The sequence below is a fragment of the Balaenoptera physalus genome (assembly GCF_965194825.1).
Source record: "Balaenoptera physalus genome assembly, chromosome: 3".
NCBI lineage: Eukaryota > Metazoa > Chordata > Mammalia > Artiodactyla > Balaenopteridae > Balaenoptera > Balaenoptera physalus.
The window spans coordinates 119,386,435-119,399,207 of NC_138890.1; the positions used below are offsets into that span (position 1 = coordinate 119,386,435).

Sequence of the window (12,773 nt, forward strand, 5' to 3'; positions counted from 1 at the left end):
CTCTCCCCTCGCCTGGTGGGGCTTCTGCCATCTTTGCCACTGCTGCTTCTGCTGCTTTTCTAATGTTTCCGTGTCAGGCAGGGATTGGGGAGGAGGCTGAGATGGGTACAGGCAGGGGACTCCAAGCTTTGGGTGAGGGGAATGGAGAGGGCAGGAGTTGGGGGGGGTGGAAGGACGAAGAAAGCCTTATAGAAGATCAGTTCACCAAGAAGGGAAAAGAGTTGGTGATTTACTCTGTTCTGAAGGTTTTCTTCTGAGATCCGAGGGCAGAGTTCACATACAAGGGACAAGCATGCACATTGGCCCCCGTATCGGCCTCCCAGCCCCTCAAGCTTTACAGCAGGTTTCAGCCACCGGAGACTGGGGCTCAGAGTTTGCCTCTGCTGGGTCTGTATGGAGACTGGTACACAGTTCTGCTTCCTTCAACAAGTTCTCTCACCCCTGAGCTCTCATCCAGAGCTCCTTTGCCTCTTGTCTAAATGTACATTTCTACTGTACCTTAGAAGAAGGTCGTTCCTTTAGAGTTAGGAATTTCCACTTCCCTTAGTACATTAGGTGGTTGAGATGATAATTCTATGTAATCTGTTTATAAAGCTGGCCAAATTGAGCTCCCCTCCAGCCTGAGGATCCTCTGTGACCTATTGTTAACCTCTAGGTCTACCCCTCTGCCCCCCACCTCTACCTCAAATGTATGGACTGCTTACCCCACTGGACCGTAACCTTCCGGAGGGCAGGGAATAGGGATCGTTCATCTTTGGATTCCAACACCTAGCATGCTGCTCGGCACTTAGGGGCTAGTGGCTCGTGCTGGATAAAATTGAAATTAAGTTAATCTGATAATGTGTTATGTGTCCCATAACACATACACCACCTTGCCAGCCCGTGTCAGAAAGATCTAGGTCAAAAGATCTTGTTCTGCCGTTATTAGGGATGTGTTAAAAACTTCTTTTTTGGACAATTCAGATATTCAGCAAAAGTCTGCAGATCATTGCCATAAACAGTGTCAAATGCACTCTTGCATTCCCCTCAAAATGCCCGGCCCCCTCAGCCTCTGAGGTCTGAGGCAGCTCCCCACGAGGTGGGTGTGAAGAGTGAGGCCCACAGCCCTGGCCATGCTGCTGGGGCGTCCCAAGCTGGAGGTTCCCAGGCTGCTGCAGGATGGGAACCGTGCTGGCTTCCAACCTCCAGCAGCTCGGGTTGCCGGCTCAGCCCCTCCAGGTTCAAAGGTCTTTGGCCTCATCTGGAACTGTCCCCTGTGGCCCATGGGTCTTTAGGATGCTTTATCATTTCATCTCCTGAGCATGCGGTACCTTCCTGCGCTTCCAGTCTGGCTCCTGAGGAGTGTATTGTCGGTGGTCATTTGCATACACGGGGGACCTCCTTCTTCTGAGCCTGACATCTTGGTGGCTTTTTTTCTCTGTCCAGGAAGGTGGCTGCCCCACGGCTGTGTGTCACCACGGCTGTGTGTCACCACTGCTTCCTCGGCAGCTCACTCAGGGTTTGAGAGGCTCAGCCTCCCTCTTATATCAAGGTTTCCAACATGTTAAATAAAAATGCCGAAACAGGCTAACAAGAATTGTGACTTTTTTTTTTATAGTTATGTTCAAGAAAATGATGCTTTTAATACGAAACGTCACATTTTGTTGATTTTTATACATGACAAAAGTATGGTTTAAAAATATCTGACTGATGTGAAATATCAAAAGTTTTACAGCAAAACAATGTAACTTTAAACATTGATAATCATGACTATTAGAAGGATGTCGTGACTTATGAGAATGTCATGACTACTATGATTTAAATCATTGCTACATTCTATTCATAATCTCTTGATTACATTCTAAAAAGAGACAAAAATGTCCCATCACGGAAGGAAGTGTCACATAATATAAAGTTGCTAATTACAAGATAATTATAGGAAATGTAGAAAATATTAATTTATAGTGCCTTAGAGACATTCTGGGTCTGGGAAATTAAAATTAAATGATGATGTCTTTCCCCTCTCTCACTTTATCTTTGCTAGAAACAGAAGTTTAGAATTGAGGCTCTTTATGACTGTGTGACATAAGATAAATGGACTCCCCGACTCCCCTCTCCTCCTCTCTGCCAGCACCCTGCCTGGTCCCCTACAGTGCTGCAGCCAAGGCCCAACTGGGCAGTCCCTGGATGCAGAAGGCCTATAGCTTTATGACTGTGTCTGTGGCAGGGGTATGTCCCAGTGGAGAAGCCTGGGCACCACACCATCTCTGGGTCCCTACCATTTGCAAGCACCTGGCTCTCAGTCTGCTTTCTTCCCAGCAGCCAATCCCTGTTTCTCTTTGCTTGCCCTCAGACTAACGGAACAATTTGCCAGCAGAGCGGGGAAATATCTGGGAATTTATGTCTCCCTGGGGGGCAATCCTTAGTTGAGAACTGACTATTTCAGAGGTATAAATACCCCAGCTCTCTTGCCCCTGATTGGATCAACTCTGAGACTAATATTGTCTTCAGGGCTTACTTTCGAGACTTTCCTTGACATCGCACCTTTACTTGGCCTACTTTCCTTCCTGGTCCCACTTCTCTACTCTATTACCACTTTGCCTAGGAATCTCTCCTAACAAAGTACTTTCAGCTGCATCTTCTCACTGCTTCTGGAGAGCTCAACCTATGACAGGAACTTAACCTCGTAACTTACTGTGTGACTTTGGACAAGTTACTCGTCCTATAGGAATCTGTTTCTTTATCCACAAAATTGAGATAGACACACCAACCTTAGAGTGCCATTGGAAGCATTAGAGACCATGCATATAAAATATCTGGCACAGCGGCAGCTCCAGTAGATGCCAGCACTATCAGCTATTTCCTCAAGGCCATTAGGCTCGTTCCCCCTGGACATTGACAATATTCTCTATGGTTGGAGCAAGCTGGCACTATAAGAAGTGAGTCCAGTTAATTATTGTCCTAGGACTGAGCCCACGTCCCCCCGTCAGCTTAAATGGGTCTGAGCAATTCAGCTGTATGCTTTTAAAACCCTTAGCACAAAAGAACATGATTTGGGGTGTGGATGCTGGGAGAGGATTCAGGATTTGATCTTGATCCCTCTCAGGGTTGTATCCTGACCATGGAAATCTTGAGGGGTTTTTGATACAGGGTTTACTCTGATGAGAGAGACCCTGCCTCATTTAGGTCTACTGCTGTGTTTTGGAGCCTGTTTGGGGCTGGGCGTTGGTGCCAGGCTGTCAGGGCAGGGTTCCCTCCGGGGAGGCTAGGCCAGAATGAGAATCAAATGATCCCATATACAGGAAGTTATCAGCACTTCCATGTTATGTGCACTATCAGGTAGGCAAATCCAAGTAAGTCATTTCCTTTCTCAAGCCAGAGAGTTGTAGGGACATAATACTGTGACATCCACTCTCATGCTTACCTGTCCCCCGCTGTTTCAATTTTTCTACTTCATTTCCCTCACTTCATTCTTCCTAAACATAGACTATAATTCTCACAGGTCAACTGCCCGGAAGCGTCTATTCCTTACACATCTGCTTTGGGTGGCTGCCACAACTCCCAAAGAAGTCCCCTTTGCTGTTAATTGTAAATGCACATGACATAAATAACAATTTAAAATGAGTCAGAGATTGGGACTTCCGTGGCAGTCCAGCGGTTAAGACTCCTCACTTCCACGGCAAAGGGCACGGGTTCAATCCCTAGTAGGGGAACTAAGACCCTGAATGCCGCGTGGCATGGACAAAAAATAAAATAAAATGAAATGAGTCAGAGATGGCCTGATAAAATCATATGCACTGGCCCAAGGAGATGGTGCTCAGGAAGGAGGCTGGCTGGGCAGGTGGTGGAGAGGGTTCCCCGGGTGTGAGAGGTGAGGACGGCAGGGCGGTGTGCCTGAGCGTAGAGAGTTGTCTCAGCGACAGTCCTGGCTGGATCCTGGGGGCAGAGCCTGGAGAGTACACGCGCACGTTGTGGCCTTACATGCAAAGCTTAAGGGAGATGGCCCTTGCTGGCCTGCGAGCGAGCAGGGAGACACAGCAGCGGAGGGAAGCGGGGTCTGACTCCAAGACTGTCACCGTGAGCAAGGGGTCCTCTGCCAGCACTGCTTCCTCTTGGGAACAAAGCTCCATGTTTTAACAGCAGAAGTCTCCTGGGAGGAAGTCTCTAGGTAAACAGGAGTTGGGGGAGATTGGTACAGCGAACTCCTCCCACCTAGAATTCTCCTTTTAGGAAGTGCTCTTTGAGAAGCTGTAATGACTATATTGCGAGCCCCCCAAATTCCTCTCACCCTAGTAAGGTAGGTTTGTCCTCCGAGGCAGGGTATGCCGGATGATGCCCTGTGGCAAAGGGAACCTGCAGAGGAGTGCAGGGATGGAGCTTCATTCACAAGTCTAAGCAGAGCATGCTGAGGACAAACGCACCGGGATCCATTTGTTTAGAGCAGCGAGGATGTGCCTAGATCCCCCGGCCCTCGACATCTGAGGCTCGGCCTCCAGAGACAGGTTACAACCCGCAGCGTGAGTCTCCTTCCTGCGCTCCGCGAAGATTAAGCATTCAGTTTCAGGTCACAACTGCGAAAGTGCACCCGAGATACACACCACCTTGCCATGATTGACTTGGGGCAAAGGGTCAATGAAAGCAGTCAATACCAGGAGAGGGTTCCTATTTCCTCCAGGGACATTAATAAAGGGAGCGCTGTTGCCAAAGGATATAATAACGAACGCCACTCAGTCCTGGAAGCACAGCTCAAGTTACTAAGCCTGAAGCTGATGGAGGCCATCACAGCCCCGTCCACTGCCGTGTGTATACAACACGCACCACACCTGTCCAGTCACCCTGTTTGCCCAAAACACTAACTGGCCCTTCCTTGGTTCCTCCTATTCATCCATAATCCTGTGCATTGCATATGTACAGTCAGGCCCTGCCCTGCTTCATCTCCAGGGGCACGTGTTTGTTGTTACTAAATCGTGTTTTTCATGGAAACATGGGCAGGCACGGATTACTTCCTGTTTCCCAAACTTCCACACATCCACCTGGCAGCGCTGGTTCTGCTCTGAGCCCCCTTCTTCTCGCTCACATGAAGCCACCAGATCGGTTAACATCATGTCTGGGCAAATCATTCTTATCCATTAGCTGAGCGTTTTCAGACACACCCTTGTTGTCCTCAGACTGAGGGACCGGTTACCTTTAGGAGGGAGGTACAGCTGCCAAACAACAAGGTCTCTACGAAGAGGCCCCATTGTTTATTTTATGCCCGGGTCCGCAGTGAGCAGAAAGTTGGCACAGTACAGTGCTGCGGAATCGGTGTCTCTGTTAGTTACCCTGAGGCTGCTAATGGGCAGAGTTTCTTCCTTCGGCATCCTCTGGGGAAGGCCTGGGCTCTCTCCGACAGGATGTGGCCCTCAGGGCAGGAAGTGGACAGCCCTGCTCCAGCCTCGACTCCACGAGCACTCATCCTACAGCTGCTGGAGGAGGCCAAGGCTGTGGTTCGGGCTACATGGGACGCTGTTCCGGGAAAATCTTTGGGGATGAGCTGGTCTGTATTCTGAGGTGTCAGCGCGACCTCAGTTCAGGGCAAAGACAGTCTCAAAATGACTTGGCGTCCCTTGTTAAGTCTCTCCATAGTGGACTCTCCCGGTGGTGCTGTGTCGGATTGACTAGCTGTGGCCTTTCCCCAACTCTGTTCTGCTGGGGCTGCTGACCATCTTAGAGGACGGGGTCTGGGGAGTTGTCCAGGGGCCTCCATGGCCCTTTCTTGGCCGCTTTGTGATAGTCCTATGCTGGGTTTACAGAAACCAGACGGGGAAAGATGAAGGAATCTGCTGTGCGAGCATCTCCCAGGCCAGGCCTTTGTGGATACTGCTGCTTCCTGGGAACTTGCAGCTCGGTGGGAATTCAGCTCTGGCAATGGTGTCTGCAGGAGGGGGTGCTGAGGGACCCCTACCGCATCTTAACAAACCCATACTAGATTCTATAGTGTCCCTTTATGAGATGGGAAAATGGGTGGGAAAAATACACAGTGTGTGCTTTACACCTAAACTGACTCCTAGAAGTGGCATCATAATACATCCTGGCACCAGCTGATGGAATGGAAATTCACTTCCCACGAGAACAGCGTTATTTTCCAGAGATATATCCCTGAATAACGACTTGGGTAAAGTGCAGCTCTAGTGACCTGTGTGTCTTGCAACACCCTTTGAAATCAGCACTCACTTGTTCCTAGTGCCATCTTCCTACTTTGCTCCGTTGTTCCTGACACCAGCACCTGACCTGATTCCCCTTTTCTTTATCCTACAGATTCTGCTTACTCATGACTTTCATTTACTCTGGTGTCCATCTCGGATGGTTCTTAATATCTCAAGGCTTCTATGTATTGTTTTCTCTGTGTGTCTTTACATATTTACCAACTACTGTCAATTCCCAAGTGTTCTCTCTCTTTCTCTCTCTCTTGAGTCTAGATGTTCCCAGAGAATCTCCTTGGACCAGTTAGCCATCATCTTTCTTCTTGACATGTCTAGCTTAGAGACTGTCAGCCAATTTAAAGTTTGCTCTTAGCTATTCTTAGGTCAGGTTCCTGATTTATTACTATTGGTTAAAACAGTGGAACTCATTTGGGGTGATTTTTGCTGAAGTAACCCATTAGAAGGACATTGTGGGTATGTCAGGCTTTCTGAGGTTTGGTGTGACCAATATACTAATTCCTCCTTTCAACAGGCTGACTCAAAACTTTATTAACATGCTTTTAGCACAGTACACACTTCACTGGAAACCGATGCAGTTAAATTGCCCTTTGAGAGGATTGTTACATGAGACAATGGCCAGGACAGGCATAGTTGACTAAGACCTGAAAAAATTAATAGGGCAGAGAATGCAAAACTTGGGAAACTAGAGGAGGGCAGGTAGTTAAATCATGTGTGTAACCCAACTGTTCTGGTTATTTACTGCTACCACACAAATCATTCCAAAAGTCAGTGGCATCCAGCAACCCCCATTTTATGATACGCACAGATTCTGTGGGGCAGGAATTTGGATAGGAGACAGTGGGGCATGGCTTGTGTCTGCTCTATAATATCTGGGGCCTCATCTGAGATTGATTAGCACAGCTGGGGATAGGAATCACCTGGAGATTTCATGTAAACGACTGGTGCCTGGGCTGGGATGACTGGAAGGGTGGGCTCAGCTGGAACTGTCATCCAGAGCAATTATGCAAGGCTTCCCTCTCTGCAAGGCTCAGGATTCCAAGAGTAAGCCAGCAAGCAAGGCAGAATCCCATGACATGGCATGACCTAACCTTGGAAGTCATGTAACATCCCTTCCACCATACTCCATTGGTCAAAGCAGCGCAAGCCCACTCAGATTCATGGGGAGAGGACATAAACCCCACTTCTCAATGGGAGGAATGTCAAGAAATTGGTGGCCTTGTCTTAAGAAGGCCACACCGAGGATCAATTTTCTCTTTCCCTTAAGGATTGCCTCCCTCTGGTATTCTTGAGAAAGGGAAGTTCTCTCAGTTCAGCTCCCAAATTGTCCACAAAACAACCAGCTGCTCCTCCATAAAGTGTGTCTTTTCCAGCTCCCCTGAAGGTCACTGCTCCCCTTGCTGAGGATCTTGGTGTCCAATAATGGATCGTGGTTTCAATGTTGTAATTCTGCTACCTCCACAACGGCCTGCATGGAGAGGGAAGGCAACATAGGGTAGGCCCTGTCTCTTACATCCCTTGGCAAAACATGATCCACATTTGTGTGGATTCATCATATTTTGTGAAACACTGAGAGAACCAAAAGGAATGACAATATATAAAGAAAGTCATTTGAAACTACATTATGGTCCTGACTCAGCCCAGATTACAAAGGAAAAGTCTCCAAAGGGTTAACAGGGAGTAGATCACATGTGTCTGCCCTCATGTCTTCCCTCATCTCTTTGAGAACCTCCTTTATAAAATCTGCATTATAATCTTCATTCGCTTTTTGAGAAATTCCAACTCTACCCATGAAGTTGTTTTGACTTTGAGCTCAAACTCAAGAGATTGAGTTCTCTTTCTCTAATAGTATATTTCCTTAAGTTGGAGTTATTCAGTCCATAGTGATACCCAAGGGAACTCCAGAGGGATAGTCCACCACTATCACCAGAGTGGGCTTGGGCTCCCCAGATTCCTTCCATTGGTGTTCTGAGTCTCAGAGACACACTCGGGAATGATTCATCCAGTCTACATGGAGGCATCCCCATCAATGTGAGTTAGAGATCCATCTCGTATTTTTCTTATTGTCTTGCTGGTAATTGTTCGAACACACACATAGGCCTTTCAAGAATAAATATTTATTCTTAAAGGCATTCGAGGTTAAAAGCCTAAGAAGAGGAAATATCGTCCTAATTGTCCCAGAATTTGCATGACCTCTCTGAGTATAGGGATTAGATTTCATTTCCTATCCCTTCCTCACTCTCCTTTCCAAGTTGTGTTCTCCGAGACTGCAGGAAATTAGAAATTGACCTGTTGTTAACCATGTACAGTTTTATACATAAGACCTGGCTGAAACTTTGAAATTATGCTTTTAAAGTCTCAAATAAACCCTCAGAAAAGGGCAACTTCTCAGTCAGCTTCTGTTAGGGAGCAGGGAGTGGAGTAGGTTTAAGGTGGGGCTGGCTTCATTCCTTAGAGTCTGAAGGAGTTAGTTGGCAGCAATGCCAGGGACCTGGCGCTTCAGCTCTGTAGCATGAAGCCAGCTGGTGGCAACAGATTTTGGCCCAGATTCATAGCCTGGCCTTCTGAAAAGCCAGTTCTGCTCTAGGCAAGAAGGCCATTCATGAGCAGATTCAACAGCCCTGTTCTTCCAGAAATATTGACTTTATATGTCACCAAACCAAGAGCCCAACCCTACAGAGACTAGTGTTTAGGAGAGTAGTATAGGTTTTCCTAACCCTGCTCTTTGCTCCCCTTGGGCACACAGTGAGAATTCCTCTCCTTTCTCAGTGCTTTTATTTCTCTCTGTCTGCCTGGAGACAGTCCCTGGCCAGAGCAGCTGGGTTTCAGCCTCCCCATGTCTGCGTCCTCCCACGTCACCTCCCTCTGTTGTCTTGTCAATTCAGTTCTGATTTCCCATTTGTCTCCTCCCTTTCCACTTCCTAAAACATAACTTCTGTATTTGCTGCTTGCTTCAACTCTGTTCTTCTAGTACTTAAGCCAATACTTTGAGCTCCTTTCTAAGTCTCCAAACTCCTTTCCTTCCATCCAAGTCTTCAGAGTCACATGTCCTCTGGCTTTTAGAATGTTTTTAGCACATAATCAATGTTATCATTCATTTATTAGATTTTGAAGTTTCTAGTTGGCTATTGAACCAGCATGAACATTAATGGTCAAAAGTAACTATAATTACTGAGATTCCCACTATGGCCCTAGCAAGATGTCCCAAGTTGTTAGGTTGTAAGAACCATACTGACTTTGTAATGAATCTTTGTAATGAACTGAATACGTTACAGTATGTTCAAGGTAAACCTCCTGAGATTAATTTACTCATTAACTTATTTTCATTTCATGCTTAAACCATAAATAACGTCAATCTTAGAGAACCACATTTTGATAGTTAGAGCTTTTGTTGGAAATGAAAGAGCTTTCATCTTCAGTAAATGGGATAGACTTCCATGTGAATGTAAAATGTGATAATCATATTTATATATATTTTTGACATGCTAACACTCTCAATCATTTTTATTATAGTTTAGATGTAGTAAAAAAAATAAACATTCCCCAAAATGAGCTTGAAGAAACATTCTTCAGGAACTCTCTTCTGAAATCTGAATCATGCTGCACTCCTGCTTGTTTTCCAGATTCTGAAAGAGTCTGTTCCCCTTTGGAGACTGCTTTTTTCCATCTCTCTTTGCCTGGCCAACTCCTGGCCGTCTCCCGGGACTCAAGATACCTGACATTCTCAGGTAGACTTTTCTGACTTACCCCTGCTCCTCTCCTAAGGCTTGATATCATAATACCTTGTACTTTATATCAACGATTCTAGTTGTGATTGAACATGAGGGCAAGGACTGCCCGCTGCTGCTCATCACACCTGTATTCCCAGTGCCTAGACCAGCACCTGGAAAAAAGCACAAACAAATATATATTGAATGATTTAGATGAATAATTAAATGACCCAGTTGATATTTGAATGAATGAGTGCATAGATGGGAACTGTAAGACATGATTATAAGAAATGTCATGGCTTGAACCAATTCTCATTGAAAACACGCTTATCTCATTTGCTGCACATAATCATTATAATGAACATCATTTGATTTCTTTTTTTTTTAAATAAGATATTTGGTTGATAACTTATGTAACTTTCAATTTGTAACCATGAAATTGGGTCTTCAACTTTAGGCTACATAACAGTGTTCCATACAAAAACCACAAATAGTACTGAACTTCCCCTTTGACCTTTAACAGTCCAGATTTCTACTTCTATTTCTACCTATGTGGGTGCAAATCTCTGTCCTCCATGTGGGCAGTAGCAGAGGTCCTAGGTGAGGTTGCAGCCCTTGTCATCTAGAGCTGACTTAACTGCTGCTCTTGCTTGGGTCAATGGCATTTCTGTTAATGGATTCCCTGTTGACCCAACCTCAGTCCCAAGACCCTTCTCTCCCACCCATCTCCATGCTAAAGAATGGAAAAGCTATCTACCTGCTTTCTCAGCCTGCCTCAAAGCTAGGCTTTGCTTTGAGGCTGAGCTGGGAGAATGAGATACAAGAAGACCTTTTGTTGGTTGTTAGCATTCCTGACAAAAGGGACCAATGTTTCTAATGGCAACATCTTTTTTTTTTTTTTGCCTTGAATGTGGACATGATGGGTAGAGATTTAGCAAACATCTTGCAATAGTGGGGCAATAAGCTAATGCTCTAAGGATAGTGGAGCAGATGGTAAAAAGAGCCTGGATTCTTAACATAGTGACCAGCTCTGGACATTATCACATAATAAGAAATCCTAAGGTAGGCAAGGAAAATCCCTGCTTGTTTAAGCCTGCATTAGTTGGTCTTGCTATTAATTGCAGCCCAAAGCATACCTCACTGATAGAGCTAAATAGGCTAATTTTAGTCTGCTTCTTAATCTAAATCTAACTATACCCTTTATCTAAATCTAATCTTAATTTAAATATAAATGCTTTAAGAAGGGGCCCTTCTGATGAGATCAAAAACAGCCATTTATGAAGACACTATTCGAGATATTTATAAATCTAAGAATGACTTGGCCCTTTCATCTTACTTCATGGCAAAAAAATAAGCCTCCTGCTATGTCTCTCAGATTTTATCACATAAAAAGCTTTCAGGAATGTGACTCATTTTTCAGAAAAGGAGGAATAACTCTTTTCTCAACTTCTAGTTGGTCTAAAACCTAGGTACTACCTCCACTTTAATGTCAAAGTTCTTTTGGAATTAACTAATTAATAACGTACTATATCAGCAAACAATGTTAAACATTCAGGCACCTATGCTGTGATTATATAACACGTGGGATGTGTAGAACAGCAAATCTTTTGGCCCATTACCCAACTTTAAATGAAATCGTTCAGACTATGGTTATTAAATACTAAATGAAAATGCAGAAATACTTCCAAATTCACTTTATGCAAAGCCTCCGAAACGCTTAGCTCTTTTCATCTCTAGGAATTAGGGGAGCCTAAAGCTTAGACTCAGACCACAGAGTGAGTCCTTCCTCCTCAGTCTCTTCTTTCTCCTTGACTTTTCCCTCAAAGCCCAATGTTAATAGGTTGCACATACCATTAACTGAACCTCCGTTCCTACCCAGTCAACACTGCCAAGATGCCTTGACTTTCAGCGTGTCTCCCCAGTTCCTGGCTTTGGTTTCATGTGCTCTGCTCTGAAGCACTCTCACATGAAACCAGGAAGATCTGCAGGGCAGCACTGTGGAAAATGTGAAACATCAGGCATACGATAGATTTTTCAGATCTGGACTCAAATCAAAACTTGGCTTGTTTGCTGTCTGGCTGATAAGGATGGATGAGAGATGAAGACTTCGCTTTGCTGTTTCCACGGCAGAATCTGAGCATTCATCTCAAAAGGGACATTTCAGATGAAAGAGGTAATTAAACTGGACAGTCTTTTGTTTTCTACCCTGCTGGGAATCACTGCTAACGTTTGAGCTGCCTGGACGATTAGATGGGCCAGGGGCTGGAGATGCGGAGGAGGCAGGCGCACAGCGGCTGGATCTCAGTCTCCAAACCTGTCAAGGCCTTGGGAAAGCACTGACTGCGCTCTGTCTGTGGCAGGGAGACCGTGCCTGTCAGTGGTGCTGCCTCCCTCGAGAGGGAAGGGAGTGATTCAGCCGAAAACTGGCCTCATCCGTCTTGAGCAAGCCTACTGTTTTTAGGCCACTCACAGCTGGTTTTTTGGTCAGAAAAATTCTTGCTTTTGAACTTTCAAGATGTGTAGGGTTGTATAGGGTATGTTCATGAGTTTGTGGTGTGTCTGCTTTGCCTCTGCAGAGGCGAGATGTCATATCTGTCATGTCTGTTTAGGGTTTTACAGTCTCTTATTGATTTTTCTTTACAGACCCCAGGAGGGAACTGGGGTCTCTGAGCATGAACTGCAAGCTCACGCTTATTTAGCTCACCTGAGCGCATTGGGGCTTTTTTGATTCCGACATTCTTTCCTTTGTATAGTTTTGGGGGTGGCTGTTTTTACCAGATTCTGTTTTGGTGGCCCATTCATATTTAATAGTATTATGGAAATCACTAATTCTGACCATGACCCTTAAAAAGAGATACAATTTATATCACAACCTAGAACCTCT

The 12,773-nt window shown here is 45.5% G+C and overlaps 1 long non-coding RNA gene across 1 annotated transcript in view; it reads left to right on the top strand.

Moving 5' to 3' along the window:
• Positions 1-1,680: 1,680 nt before the first annotated feature.
• Positions 1,681-12,773, top strand: part of LOC309658628 — a 32,183-nt gene continuing 21,090 nt past the window's right edge. Inside the window, exon 1 of the long non-coding RNA XR_014262335.1 lies at positions 1,681-12,062. This is a non-coding gene — a long non-coding RNA (uncharacterized lncRNA). The remainder of the gene's footprint in view (positions 12,063-12,773) is intronic.